The following is a 14,823-nucleotide window of genomic DNA, read 5'->3' on the forward strand; positions in this document are numbered from 1 at the left end:
CCTACTCTGAGTCTCACGAGTTTACCATTGTTCGCAGAATGTCTCTCCGTTTTAACAAGCGTAATTCTTCTGAAACCTCTAGCCGCAAGTTAACTGCTCAGATCACCAAACAACTAGCCGTGGTCATACCCGACATCATGACCCAAATTCACCAGAACCTTTCTGGCTAGTATCACATCTGCTTCAAGCGAGCCTAAAGCATCTCGCTATTCGTTTAAGACTTTCATCAGTACCAAATCCGCAGAGATTGACGGGACTAAAGGCGCCACTGCCCTACTTTAATGGTACGAACAGATGGAGAGCAAATTTCTCCACATTGAGTGTTCTGATGAAAAGTGAACCCGTTTTGTTACAAGTGTCTTTGAAAAAAGGGCACTTACCGGGTGGGTGAAGGAAAAGTCAATTCGCGGTGCCGAAGCTGCTATGGCTATGCCGTGGGAGAAATTGAAAGAACTAATGACCAAGCAGTTCTGCCCTCCAAATGAGCTCATGATTTTGGAAGCTGAGTTTTGGAACCTCAAACAAGAGAGTGGTGAGCACACAGCTTGCACTACTCGTTTCAATGAAATCAGTGTGTTGGTACCTCCCCTTGTTACCCCAACTTCGCGTGCCATCGATAAGTACATTTGGGGACTACTTAGACAAATTCAAGATAGTGTCTTGAGTAGTGCTCCCAAGGAACTTGGTGACGCGAACCTTGCTGCAACTTTAACTGATAATCATGTTAAAGCCGGGACTTTGACATTGAAGGGATCGAAGAAACCTGCTGATAAACCTTCTACCGATCCAAAGAATCGAAACCTGAGTCATCCAAGCTTGCCTTCTCCTCACACCACCATAAAAAAAGCGCAAGAACTATGCGTTGACCCAACAAACCGCACCTCAACCCCAACCCAACCTTGCACCACCTCTTCGGAAACCGTACAATGGACCCCATCTATTGTGCAACGCCTGTCAACGACACCATCCTGCCTTTTCCGTATGTCGTCAATGCACTCGTTACAACCATTTTGGGCACCTTATTGCCACTTGCCAGGAGACCTCTGTCAATTCTCCTCCAAGGTAGGCTCAACCAAACCCCCGTCCGGTGCCTTATGCCGAACCTTTGAATCAAGTGTGAGCTTGCTACCATTGTGGTGATCCTAACCACTTTCAAAACGCGTGTCCACGACTCGCAACTGTGAACTCGCTTCAGCTAGCTCCAGCTCCGCTATATCAAGTGCAAACTTATCAAACCCAGCCAGCTTATCAGCAACAAGTTCAACTGGCTAACCAAGCTTACGTTCAGCCGCATCCAGCCATTCAAGCTCCTGCACCACAAGGTGGTCAAATCATTCAAGCTTCTCAAGCTCCTCAATAAAATCGTGGGCGTGCTTTTATGTTTAACGCTAATCAATCTCAGAAAAATGGCGATGTGGTGAACGGTATGTTTCTCGTAAATGACCACTTTGCAACCATTTTATTTGATACAGGTGCCGATATGAGCTTCGTTTCTTTTGAATTTGAGCCTTTAATTGTTAAACCCCGATCTAAGCTTAAAAACTCGTATTATATTGAGGTAGCTAATGATAAATATGTATCAATTGACTCGGTTATTCGAAATTGCAAGTTAAATCTAAATGGCCACAAGTTCTCAATCGACCTCATTCCTATGTAATTGGGAAGTTTCGACATCACAGTAGGCATGGACTGGTTATCTATTCAGCGTGCTGAAATTGTTTGCTTCGAGAAGTTCATTTGAATTCCGCTTGCCGATGGTCAAATCCTTCGTGTCTCTGGTGAAAAGCCTCCTCCCTCGAGTCTAAATCTTATCACTTGTTTTCAAGCCCAAACGTACTTACGCAAGAAGTATGTAGCATTCGTAGCTCACGTGGTGGAAAAGAAGGAACGGAAAATTGAGGGCATCCCTGTTGTTCGTGAGTATCCTGAAGTGTTTCCCGAGGACGTTTCTGGTCTTCCTCCTACTCGTGAAGTTGAATTTCGAATTGATCTCGTGCCTGGTGCAACCCTGATTGCTAGGGCTCCTTATCGTCTTGCTCCCTCCGAGATGCAAGAGTTGTCAAATCAGCTCCAAGAACTTTCGGACAAAGGGTTCATTCGCCCTAGTTCATCTCCTTGGGGCGCACACGTTCTTCTCGTCAAGAAGAAAGATGGATCTTTCCGTATGTGCATCGATTACCGCGAACTCATAAACTCACAATAAAAAATCGCTATCCTTTGCCTCGTATTGACGATATTTTTGATCAACTTCATGGAGCTTCATGCTTCTCAAAGATTGATCATCCTTCGAGTTATCATCAACTACGTGTGCACGAATATGACATACCCAAAACCGCTTTTCGGACTCGTTATGGGCATTACGAATTTAAGGTTATGCCTTTTAGGCTAACCAATGCATCCGCGGTGTTTATGTATCTCATGAACCGCGTATGCAAACCTTACTTAGATAAATTCGTGATTGTTTTTTTTATTGACTACGTTCTTATTTATTCCAAGTCCAAAGCCGATCACGAGAAACATCTTCATTCCGTCCTTGATCTCTTAAGGAAGAAACAGCTTTATGCTAAGTTCTCAAAGTGGGAGTTTTGGTTGAAAGAAATTTCCTTCTTAGGGCATATAGTAAATGAAAAGGGTATCCACGTTGACCCAGCCAAAATTGAAGCCATTAAGAATTGGAAAACTCCAACCACTCCTACCGAAGTTCGTTCATTTTTTGGTCTTGCGGGTTACTATCGTTGCTTCATTCTCCAAGATCGCTTTGCCCCTAACCTCATTAACTTACAAGGATAAACCTTATGAATGAGGGCCAAAGCAAGATGAAGCTTTTCAAACTCTTAAGCGCATGCTTTGCGATGCTCCAATCCTTAGACTCCCCGAGGGCAATGAGGATTTTGTTATCTATTGTGATTCTTCCAATCAAGGCCTCGGTTGTGTCCTTATGCAATGAGGTAAAGTTATCGCTTATGCTTCACGACAACTTAGGGTTAACGAAAAGAATTATACAATGAACGGTCTCGAACTCGGTACCGTTGTGTTCGCATTGAAAATTTGGAGACATTACCTCTATGGTACTAAGTGTGTGGTATTCACCGACCACAAGAGTCTTCAACATATTTTCGATCAAAAAGATCAAAACCTGTGGCAACGACAATGGGCCGAACTACTTAGCGACTACGACTACGAAATTCGTTACCACCCTGGTAAAGCGAATGTTGTAGCCGACGCCCTTAGTCAAAAGACGTCCCATGTGAAATCAATTCTGCTTCATAGCGTTACCGTTCAAACCAATCTCCAACTTCGTATCTTCGAAGCCTAACATGTCTCTGTCACCTAGGGTAATATGTACAATGAAATGTCCTGTGGTGTCGAGAATCAGCTTGAATCTAAGCGCGATGGTTTGTTGTATTACCTCAATCGTTTGTGGGTTCCTAATCGTGACGACCTTCGCACATTTATCATGGAAGTAGCTCATAAGTCTCGATATTCCATTCATCCCGGTGCGGATAAGATGTATTTTGATCTACGGTCCACATTTTAGTGGCCCGGTATGAAGAAAGACATCGCGTTATATGTGGAAAAATGCCTTACTTGCACTAAAGCTAAGGCCGTGCACCAACGACCATCTGATTTGATCGTTCAACCACACATCCATGTTTGGAAATGGGAGGATATCTCCATGGAATTTGTGTTCAAGCTTCCGACTACTCGGAACTGCCACGACGGTATTTGGGTTATTGTCGACCGTTTGACTAAGTCCGCTCATTTCATCCCGATCAATGAAAAGTTTTCAGTTGATCAACTCGCTCATATCTATGTTTAGCATATTGTTTGTCATCATGGTATACCTTTGCATATCATTTCCAATCATGATAGTCATTTTACTTCTCTATATATACATAAATAATATAAACGAAAGCTCAAAAATCCTACGCGTCGCGATGTGGTCGCTCCCCCCCCCCTTTTATTGAAGCCACCAGATTGTTTGATTTTTAAATGGATGTTTCTCATGCATTTGACCTGAATTCACGGGTATGGGTCTTACCAAACCCAGGCATTCCTTAAACGGGTTATAACATCTTATTAAATTAAAAATTAATCTCACCAAATATTTAATATGAAAATCCTATAAAATATGGATATACTAAAAAATAATATTTTTTAAAAAAATATATGATTTATAATTAAGAAACAATTTTATATTAAAAAAAGAAGTGAGTCATGGGTTTTACCAAACCCATATAACTTTTAAACAGGGTTATAACATATAATTTATTTGTGAAACAATTTTCATCATCAAATCCTAAGTATATATCTATTAACTTCCTTACAATACATAAAATTAAAATCATATATATATATATATTAGAAACGAGTAATATAAAATAACTCCGTAATACGAATGGAACCTTTAATATCCTACATGTCGTGCTCTGGTCACTCCCCGCCCCCTCCTAAACCAGCAGATTGCTTCATTTGTAAACGAAGTCTTTTTATGCGTTTGAACCGCTTTGACTGGTATGGGGCTTCTATGAAACCCGGATAGCCGACAACTCATCTTAACATTTTCCTCTTTCCTCTGCCTATGATACCTTGCTCACACCCACCTTATCGCTGGTGTGGATTGAAACAGGGAGAAGACTGAGCGAAAGTCATGGTGGATTGAAAGGCTTTCTCTATCTTAACAATTTCAAAATCGTACCTTTCAATCAATGATTCCATGGTGCGATTTCATCGCTTCAGCAACACATTAATTGCGCACTAATTTTGAATCCTTTTTTTTTGCATACGTCTTTTGCTTCTTATGCTAATTTCAAATCGAATTCAATAAGTAAGTTATATCATTGCCCCTAATCTATATGTATACCTAAAATTGGTTGGCTTTTATTCAATATTTAAGATCGGCTTAACTATTAAAGATTCATAGTTCTTTATTAATTAGGTTTTTTCGTTAATTTTTTAAGGTTTTATGATATATTATTATTATTATTGTATTCAATTTCAAAAGGTTATTTCCGTTAGTGTTCTGATTATGGTTATTTTTCGTTATGCTTTTGTTAGTTATTGAAGATCATTAGAGGTTTATGATCCGGATAACAAAATCATGACTAGATAAGTTGCTGAAACTTTACACCCTTCTAAATCATGTACATTTATTATTATTATTATTATTATTATTATTATTATTATTATTATTATTATTATTATTATTATTATTATTATTATTATTATTATTTTTTGTATATGATTGGAGCGGTTTGTTACAATGGAACTCTAATTGATATAGAAGAAAGCCATCGCTGCTATTCATCAATGTTAAAAGATCTGATTGCTACAAGTACAATGTTTTACTACTATTAATCTTTGTTTCTATAGGTTTGATCACATCCAGATTCGTCTTGATTTTATGATAGATTCTTTACTGATAAACTCCAAAATTGTGATCTAAAATTTATGTTTAATTTTAATCAGAGGCTTCAAACTAAAGTGAATTAGGTTTTGTTTACTTTCAAAGTTAAAGTATCAGATTACTGAATATGGTAGCTTTAACTTTTTGGGTTAAACACCTCAGTATGGTATTCTGGTGGAGTTTGACTTTAATGATTAAACAGTTATTTTTAAAATTTAATTTCATGCTAATTGGTTTTAATTACTTAAGTACTTTAGTGTGGTATTCCAGTAAACTTTGGGTTTCATGGTCAAATAATTTCTTTTATGCATATTGAATATAACTTATTTTAAGGATTTGTAAATTGTTTTATCTCCTAATTTATTTGCAGATCAGAACTCGCTTTAATTTATATGCTTATTTAATTTGTAACGTTTTTGTTTTTTTTTCTCACATCTGTTTGATTGAATTTTGGATTTATATGGTTTTGTTTAATAATATATTTTTTAGATAACGATAATGTTGGTGTTTGAAAATTCACTTTAAACTCAATATTACTACATATTTTTACTTATTTATAAGTTTAAGTATCTAAATTGAACGAATGTGTTATCTGCAGTTTTGCACATAAATAAAGAAATAATATAATTTCACATATTACAAACGAAGAATTGTTCTTGCAACTTGAGTTGCGTGTTATTTATTTGAAGTAGCAATCTTTTGAGAATGTCTGGGTACTACATTCAAGGTCAGTTGTTTCTACTCTATATGTAATATGTTTTTATGATGTGCTCTTGAGTATGTGTGTGCCTTTGTATGTTGGTAATATGTAGTTTAAAACCTTTTATTTACATAAATCTTTTAATAATTGTAGTGTCAAACGTGTGTTTTAACCTCGGCGAAGTTCGTCAAAAATGAGCAAAGAATACAATTTTTGTGAGACATGTTTTATGAGACGGGAATAAGGTAAGGATCCTAAGAGAACCATTTGAAAATTGAGAACTTTTAGAACCATTTTGAACCACTAAAAAACCTCTAAAAAATATTTAAAAAAATTATAAAACAAAAAAAACAAAACTTTTTATAAAGTAATGTACACATGTATTATACACATATATAATTTCATTTAATCTCTAGTTATGCAATGTACACAAACATACATCATCATTTACCTTAAATTGTACATATGTGTATAAGAAAAACATGTATGTACGTATTATAAATATATGTATAACTTAACTAAACCGATACTTTTTTTTCTTTTTTATGAAACTAGGATGATAAATAAGAATTTTGGTTTTTTTACTTTTTTTATTTTTGCGTTTATTTTTGTTTTATGATTTTTTATTGGGTTTTTTGTGGTCCAAAATGGTTCTCGAAGTTCTCAATTTCAAAATAGTTCTCACATGATCCAAATCCTATACATATATATATATATATATACTGAGTGTCATAAAGACAGTTGATAAGTTAGTTTAGATAGTTTTCAAACCTTCCCTGCTAGACAATTTCAAATGATTAAAGTCATCTATTTTATGTCCTCATTGTCTCTTGCAACTCCGTTATTTCCAACAATATCTCTATGCCAAGTTATACAGAAAGTTTCACTTGTTTGGATCCATATAAGATCATAACGTTATTACCTTGGATCGATACTCGGATAACCTTGGCATGGCGGTTATCCATTGGAGAGTAGCGATTGCATCCCCCAAACCAGTCAGCTTTGGCGGGTCGCAACCTTTGAACGACTTATTATTACACCCACCTCGGCCTCTCTTCCTCTCATCAACTTTCTCAGATCGGACTTCACTCGATTCACCTTCCCCATAATCAGCTTTCTTACCGTCAACCCCGGCCCTCTCAGCGGTCCTCACATGACTTCCAGCCGACTTTTCAGGTTGCAAGTTTTTCACTACAGCAGCTACGGCTTGAGCAATGGTGGCCTGAACCGCAGGATCAAGCTGGTACCCTTCATTGTTGCTCGGATTCTGTCCAGTTGCACTTCCTTCTTCCCTTGTGTTAGTAACGGGTTCTACAAAAGGTCCTCGGACAACACATGGCCTACCACGACATCCAGTATGACTTCCTTGACCGACGACCCTTCTTGCTCTAGCCATTCGTATTCTATAAGGAATCACAAACTTCATCACTCAAGGAACTATTTAGTACAAAGATAGTAAGGCTAACAGGTAATAACAGTGGCCAACAGTGATTAGCTGATCACATTACTCTCCGTTTCCTATACACTTCCCTTTGTGAGTCCACTTGTGCTAGTTCTATTTCTAACAGTTAGACAATCAAACAGTTCATATAATCATATACTCCTATCTCTAGCATTTAAGCTAACTTCCTTACACATTCTTACATTACATGTGAAATTAATCACATACTTTACATTTACTTAGCTTGCTTGAGTGACACATGGCTTTCTTGAACTGGCATCTTCTTTCTTTTCTTTCTTACGTCCCATTCTCTGTTCGAGTCTAAGCATGTAGGATGCTTAATTCTCTCAATCTTATGCTCTGATACCAACTTGTAAGGCCTCGGTCCCGGTGCCCTACTTTGATGTTGGATTTACTCATAAACACAGTTTTAAATATCAGAGTTAATTAAAATTTTCACGGAATAAATAAAACTTCAATCATTCATTACAAGCATTCGATACTTGTCTTTAAAACAAAACATAAATGATTTGTTTAAAACATCATGACAAAACTTCTTTGGATGCCAGTCTCTTCAATCCTGCCATGTGTCGAGCTGCCTAGCGGGGTCCAAGAGGAAGATCCCCTGGCTGGGGTCGAGCTGCCAGGTCAGCTTGGAAAAATTTTATTTTCATTAACTGTCTTAACACAATTTCCATTAGAATTCTATAATAATATTTTATTGTTAACTCGTTAACCCTTTAAGGTATATTTCATCAATTAATAAAGTCCAAGGGCTATTATGTAATTAAATCATTCTTTTGTAAGTTCAGGGACCTTTCTGTCAATCTTTAAAAGTCTAATTCGTTATTCAGTTCGTTAACGAAGGAGGCTCCTTCGTCATTTCTCTATTGTAACGAATTGGCATAGCGAACGGCTGCTCATTCGTTATTCTTCCTTAACGAATTAAGGTTCATTCGTTAATTTTCCTTAGAAAATGGGCATGACGAATTGTTGCTAATTCGTTATTTTTTCTTAACGAATGGGCATAACGAACTGCTGTTAATTCGTAATTCTTCCCTAATGAATGGACATAACGAATTGCTGTTAATTCGATATTCTTCTGTTAACGAATTAGGGTTTTTTCAGAGAATGTTAGAATATTCTCTGAAATTTCCATTAACCTTGTACGCCGTTTTCCGGCGCCGCCTTTCCAGTGCCGTCATTTCCGGAAAATCTGGATCTCGCCGGAAAAGCGAGATCTCACTTGTATTCCACCGTTTTTCACCGTTTTTCATTCCGTTCGATCCAAATCTGAGCTAGGGTGACCCCTAAGCTCATCTTTTGATCGGTTTATACCTGATTCCATCCGGATCTCGTGACTTTAACAGTTTAGGGTGTCGGCTCGTCGTTTCACGGCTAGATTTAGTGGGTTTTGATCCATATAATATCATAACGTTATTACCTCGGATCGATACTCGGGTTTCCTTGCTTATTTAGGCTAGAGAGACAGATGAGAGAGAGATTAAGTGTGTGTTTTTTACGGTGTATGGAATGAGTGGAAAATGGATGGATTATGGGTTAATTTTGGTTTATATATCAAGGGTCATGGGATCAAGCCCATGGTCATTCTCATTTCCTTAATAACCCAAGTCCTTTACCCATTTTACTTAACCCAACACAAGCCAGACTCATAATAACTCATATTTCATTTTATTAACCGAAACGAGAAAACAGGATGTTACAGGTGATTTGGCCAACACTTCTGACTCATTGTTTAGAGGTAAGGTAGTTGTTTTAGGTGGTTATTTCAGACAGATTTTACCTATTTTACATAATTAAAGCAGAAATGATTGTATGAATGCCACAATTAGTTCTTCCTACATATGGTCAAAGTTTAAGGTTTTGAAACTAACTAAGAACTGAGGTTGACTCTTGGTTCTCAAATTTCAAACACTTTAGAGATTAAGCAATTCGTTGATTGGTTGTTGGATATTGGTGAAGGTAATCTTGGTGGTCCGAATAATGGTGAAGCAACTATATCAATTCCCGATGATCTTCTAATAAAACATTCCATTGATCCTATGTCTGAATTAAGAATATGTAATTGTGTATGAATGAATGATAAAGCAGGGTATGTACGAAATAGTATGAATGTTAGTATGAAAGTATGGTAGATCGAAGGTAGGGAACAGGCCCTAATAATATATGCGAATGTAGGGAACATACCCTAGTAATATATGCGAATGAAGGGAACAGACCCTAATAATATCTGCGAATGTAGGGAACGGACCCTAATAATATCTACGAATGAAGGGAACAGACCCTAATAATATTTGCGAAGGTTATAGGATGAAATGTATGTATGTATATATGTATGTATGAAAGTATGAAAGTATGAAAAAAGGTAAAAAGCTAAGTATGTATATGTATCTTCGAATGCGTATGTATTTAAGTATGTGATTGTATTGTATGTTCATCTACCAACTTAACCAAAATACTTACCAAGTAATTTAAACAAGTATTGTGTGCAACCATAAAGAATAACCTTTATGGTCTGCAATATGCATAAAGTTAACATAGCAAGAGATAAACTGTCTAATGCACAAACAAACTTGGTATCCCACAACGCACGGGCATGATAACTAATTTTCTTAAATTAAATATCTTAATTAGCAAAATTAATTAATTATGGGCTTGAAAAACACTAAGTTAATCGTAGTTAGGTGTTAGGTAGTAACTAGTACAGGGACTAAAATGTAAATGTCTAGCAGTTTAGGATTATAATTTTAATAGGTTAATAGACATATACAGGAGTTGTTGTATGAGAATGGTAGCAAATGATTTTGAGAGTTATCTTGATATGAGCTAAATTAGATATTTTTATATTAATATTTCCTACACTTTTAAGTATTTTGAGTTAGGTTTTTATTGAATATTACTCAAGTGGATCATATATATAAATTTTAAAAGTTTGAGAAGACAACGGGCTAATATAAAGTATTGTTACTAGATATTATTATTATTATTGTTATTAATATTATATACATTGGTTTTAAAGAAATAGAAATAATAACATCTTGTGTTCAACTATATTAATTGAGCTTATTTGAATATGAATTACAAAACTTATATGTTTGTATGCTACAGGAATAAAATGAAAAGAAAATTGAAGTGTAATAATGATGGTTCACAAAGTCCACGAGAGAAAAGGAAAGAAAATAAGAACAACAAGAATTGGTTGGGCTTGGAGACGTGCTGGGGACCTTTGTTGGGCCGAGGGGATTAATTTTAGGTGGAGTTATTATTGTTTAAAAGAATGTCGGTCATGAGAAGAGGACTTGGATCCCAAGTAACAAACATATTATAAAAGGAGAAATCTTTATTATTTGGAAATGGCAGAAGCTAGATTTATTATTGTTATTTTGAAGAGGCGCAAGGAGAAAGTTGAACAGAAGAGATCACAAAGGAGCAACATTTGGTTCGAGTCGAGATCGTTTAGGTTTAACATCTACTCAACCAAGCATCATCATAGTTGGTTTGAATATTATTATTTTAATTATGAGCTTGGTTGTTGAACTTAATTATTTTATTTTCTTTGATTTTAAGATGCTAAGCTAAACTTATTAGACTGCCTAGGCTTGTGATGAACCATTGTTTGAAGTTTTATTTTATTTGGAATTTTCTTTTCGTTATGGTTTTATGATTCAGTAAATTGTTTGGTTTATTTGATTGATGTGTATGTGTACTTGGTTTTGCTTGTTCTAGTTTTATTATTCCACAAAATTTTTTGTGATTGTTTCATATAATAGGATTTTATTAGGTCATCTACTGTGTGTTTTTGACTAGTTTATGATTGAATTCGAATAAGATAATAGGAATAATATTATTAGTCAAACGAATAGAAGTATGCTGCTAACCTAGAAAGCTGTAAGGTGATAGGTTATTGATAGATCTTTGTTGATTAAGATTGCTAGATTTAGTTCTTCGTAAGGAGTCCGTCTAGGTTTGATTAATTAATATTGTCTAGCGAGTCAATTAAGTTTGTCAAATTACCTTTGATTTCCCGCTGTAAGGTAGGATTTCTCCATAAAGGTACTCTATCATAATTAATTAGATAACCGTAAGGAAGTCTAATATTAAAATTAATGTTTTTAAGAACTTAAAAGAAATCCATAGGTGTCTTCTCGAGAAGGGTCAGGGGTCCTCTTTAGGTTTTCTTTTAAGTGAATATTTTATGATCCCGGTTCCATAACAAGTATTTTCCTAATAATTGATAATTAAAACTTTGGGGATTCTAGCCTAGGTGGTTTTTCATCGTCATCTGATTTAAACTCTTTAAAATATTCTTTTCGTTTTTACTTGTTTTTTATGAATTAGATTTTAATATTAGTTTAATTAATAGTATTATAATAACCCCCTCAATATATAAATAAATAGTCGTGTCAGTTTGTTGAGTTTAATTAGTTAATATACGTAATTTAAAGAGTCTCATGGGTTCGATATCCGGACTTACTTAGCTTTACTAGAGTCGATCGGTTCACTTGCCGGTTCGTAGTTTAGTCGAGTTTTAGAGAGTCTAGAGTATTACTTAGTGTCTAGATTAGCGTAATTTTAGTTAATAATTATTAGACTACTTTTAGCACACCATACCTCCCTTCTTTTGTGTTCTTCTCTATTTCTCGCTCTACACTTTGATTACCAATTTGATACGAAACAAGTGGTATCAGAGCCGTTCATCCTTGGACACTCTTTATTTTGAACCCTAATTCACTTGGTTTTCCCCACTCTGTTTGGATTTTCTAGAAGTGATAATTGTATTGATCAGTTTCATATCAATTGCATTCAATTTCGGTCTGATTTCGTTTCAATTTCTCAATTGATCATTATTCGATCAATTAAAAAATGGGTATTAAAGGCAAAGAGAATTAACATCAATGTTCATACCAGGTGTCAAATTCAAGAATTGTGGCAACGCCAACAATCAAGATTCACAAAAGCATCAACAAATCAATCATGGACATCACTTTAGAAAAAATAATGTCATCATGGCAACAAGGTACGGTTAATGAGTATTGTGATGAGTTCCAAATTCTATGCAATAAGATCGAAATTTCTGAAGAAATTAATGAGGATTATGCAACTTATCTCTTCATTAAAGAACCCCTATACCCCAGGAGGAGAGTCGCGAACAACGGGTAATGGTCTCGGTGTTTAATAAGATAAATTGTAGCGAAATATTTCATCAGGACCGTAGTTAGGAAATATGATCAAAGTTATAAAAACACCATGATTTCTTATTTCATTAACTGGTAATAAAACCCATTTTTTATAGAAACATAAGTTTTATAGGGGTAAACCCCTTATTTACAAAACACGTTTCTTTATTCTAATGAAAAAGCACTTATTTAAGCTGGAAGTCTGCATGCATCATTCCTTTGTCTCTACCAAGTCACCTGAAACATGTTTAAAATATTTGATCAACATGAAATACTGGTGAGTACATTCATTAATAATGACAGATTCTACACTTACAACGTTAAGATGTTCACAATGTAGCATACCTAAATTAGTATAAACCCAAGAAGTATAACGATAATCACGAGATTACAAACTTTACACGATGGCACAATGTCTTACCTTGTACATGCAGAGCTTTCGGATTCGTGTATATAAAGTTTCATTCAATCAGAAGTGAAACGAATTGGGATGAATGAGGTCAAGAGATAAACTAAGATTACAATATTATAGGAAGTTGTATTTTTACAAATCACTTGAAATTGAAATTGTTTAAATCCAAAAATTGAATAAAGGTTTGTTATGATGTATGATTGAGAAAAATAAAATATGTTTAGATAAAAATGACAAAAATATCTTCTTTGATAAACTTAGTTATGATTGATTTGATTTATCTGATTTAAAATAACTTGATTAATTAGATCTATAAAAACTTGAATAATTGAAATTGATTGAATTGAAGTATTTTGATTAGGTTGCAAAGTAGGGCTTAATAGAAAAAGTTTGGAAATTGAAGAACATGATTGAATCAAGAACACACATGACGTAGGGGATTAAGATTTTCATAGTTGTAGCAATTACAGGTAGTAGAGTATAAAATTTGAGCAACCGTCATATTATGGGTTTTAGAATTTGACGAAATATATTGTTGTGGAACGTCTCGTGGTACATGGCAAGTGAAGCGTAAGGAGTGAACTTTTTACGTAAAGTTTCTTGTTTGAGACACTATGATTTTTGTTGAGATTGATTGTTAATTTGATTAACAGCATACAGTTGACGTTTAGACTTGCGTTAGTTATTGTTGTTGCTATGAGAATGAGTAGGGGTAAATGGATTGAATTTATTAGCGAAGAAGTTAATTAACAAGATTGAATTGATTGTATTTATGTTTTGAAAGTTGAGTTCATATTATAGAGATCGCATGAGCTATCTCATTGACTAAACACATAGGCATGAGGCGGTTATAGAGAATAAATAATTGATTAGTAAAGATGTGATTTAATGAGAAAATTGGATAACAGTGTATATTTCATACAAGTTATTGCATAAAATGATAAATGTGTCATGCTGATGTTTATTCATAATTTAAGGATAAGTTAGAATCCAAATTGAAAATCAATGAGTTAATTTGATGAGTGAATAATTTTTATCAAAGTTTGACATGTTTTAACAAGTTACAATTTGATATTGAATACTTGAATATGTTTAATAGTTTATGTGTATGATGTCATGAGTATTAAATTGTGCTATATCATCTAAATTAATTAAGGTATTGATATTATAACAATGTGATAAGATGAATATGTGAAAACATATTTCAATGAGTGTAAATTGTTTTGGTTAGCTCGTGATAACCGAGTCTTGATGAATGAATGGTTTGTATCCGATCAGGAGAATAAAAAAAGTTTTAAGTATATAAATAGATCGAATCAATAGATCTTGATTCCAAAAGTGATTTATAATAAGTAAATAATTGAGTAACTGAATAATATAATAATAGACTAATTAAATAATTAAATCAAATCATAAATCGTTTAGTATAAAATCACATAAACAAACAAATAAACAAATAATGAATGTTCTTCGATGTGTTGGCTTTCCCATGAGCTTTCCATGGCATTTTGTTTCCCCAACTTATTAGCATACCAAACCAAAACAAATGTGCGAGTTGGCCTCCCATGGGCATTACATGACAATCTGAATGACCCAACTTAATTAACGAATTTAACGAATCAATTAAGTTTGTCGGCTCATAAGCATTACACGACGATTTAACCG

This window comes from Bidens hawaiensis, unplaced genomic scaffold (assembly GCF_021521415.1).
Source record: "Bidens hawaiensis isolate Kalapana, Puna unplaced genomic scaffold, B.hawaiensis_p1.1 tig00000326_1, whole genome shotgun sequence".
In the NCBI taxonomy this organism is placed as follows: domain Eukaryota; kingdom Viridiplantae; phylum Streptophyta; class Magnoliopsida; order Asterales; family Asteraceae; genus Bidens; species Bidens hawaiensis.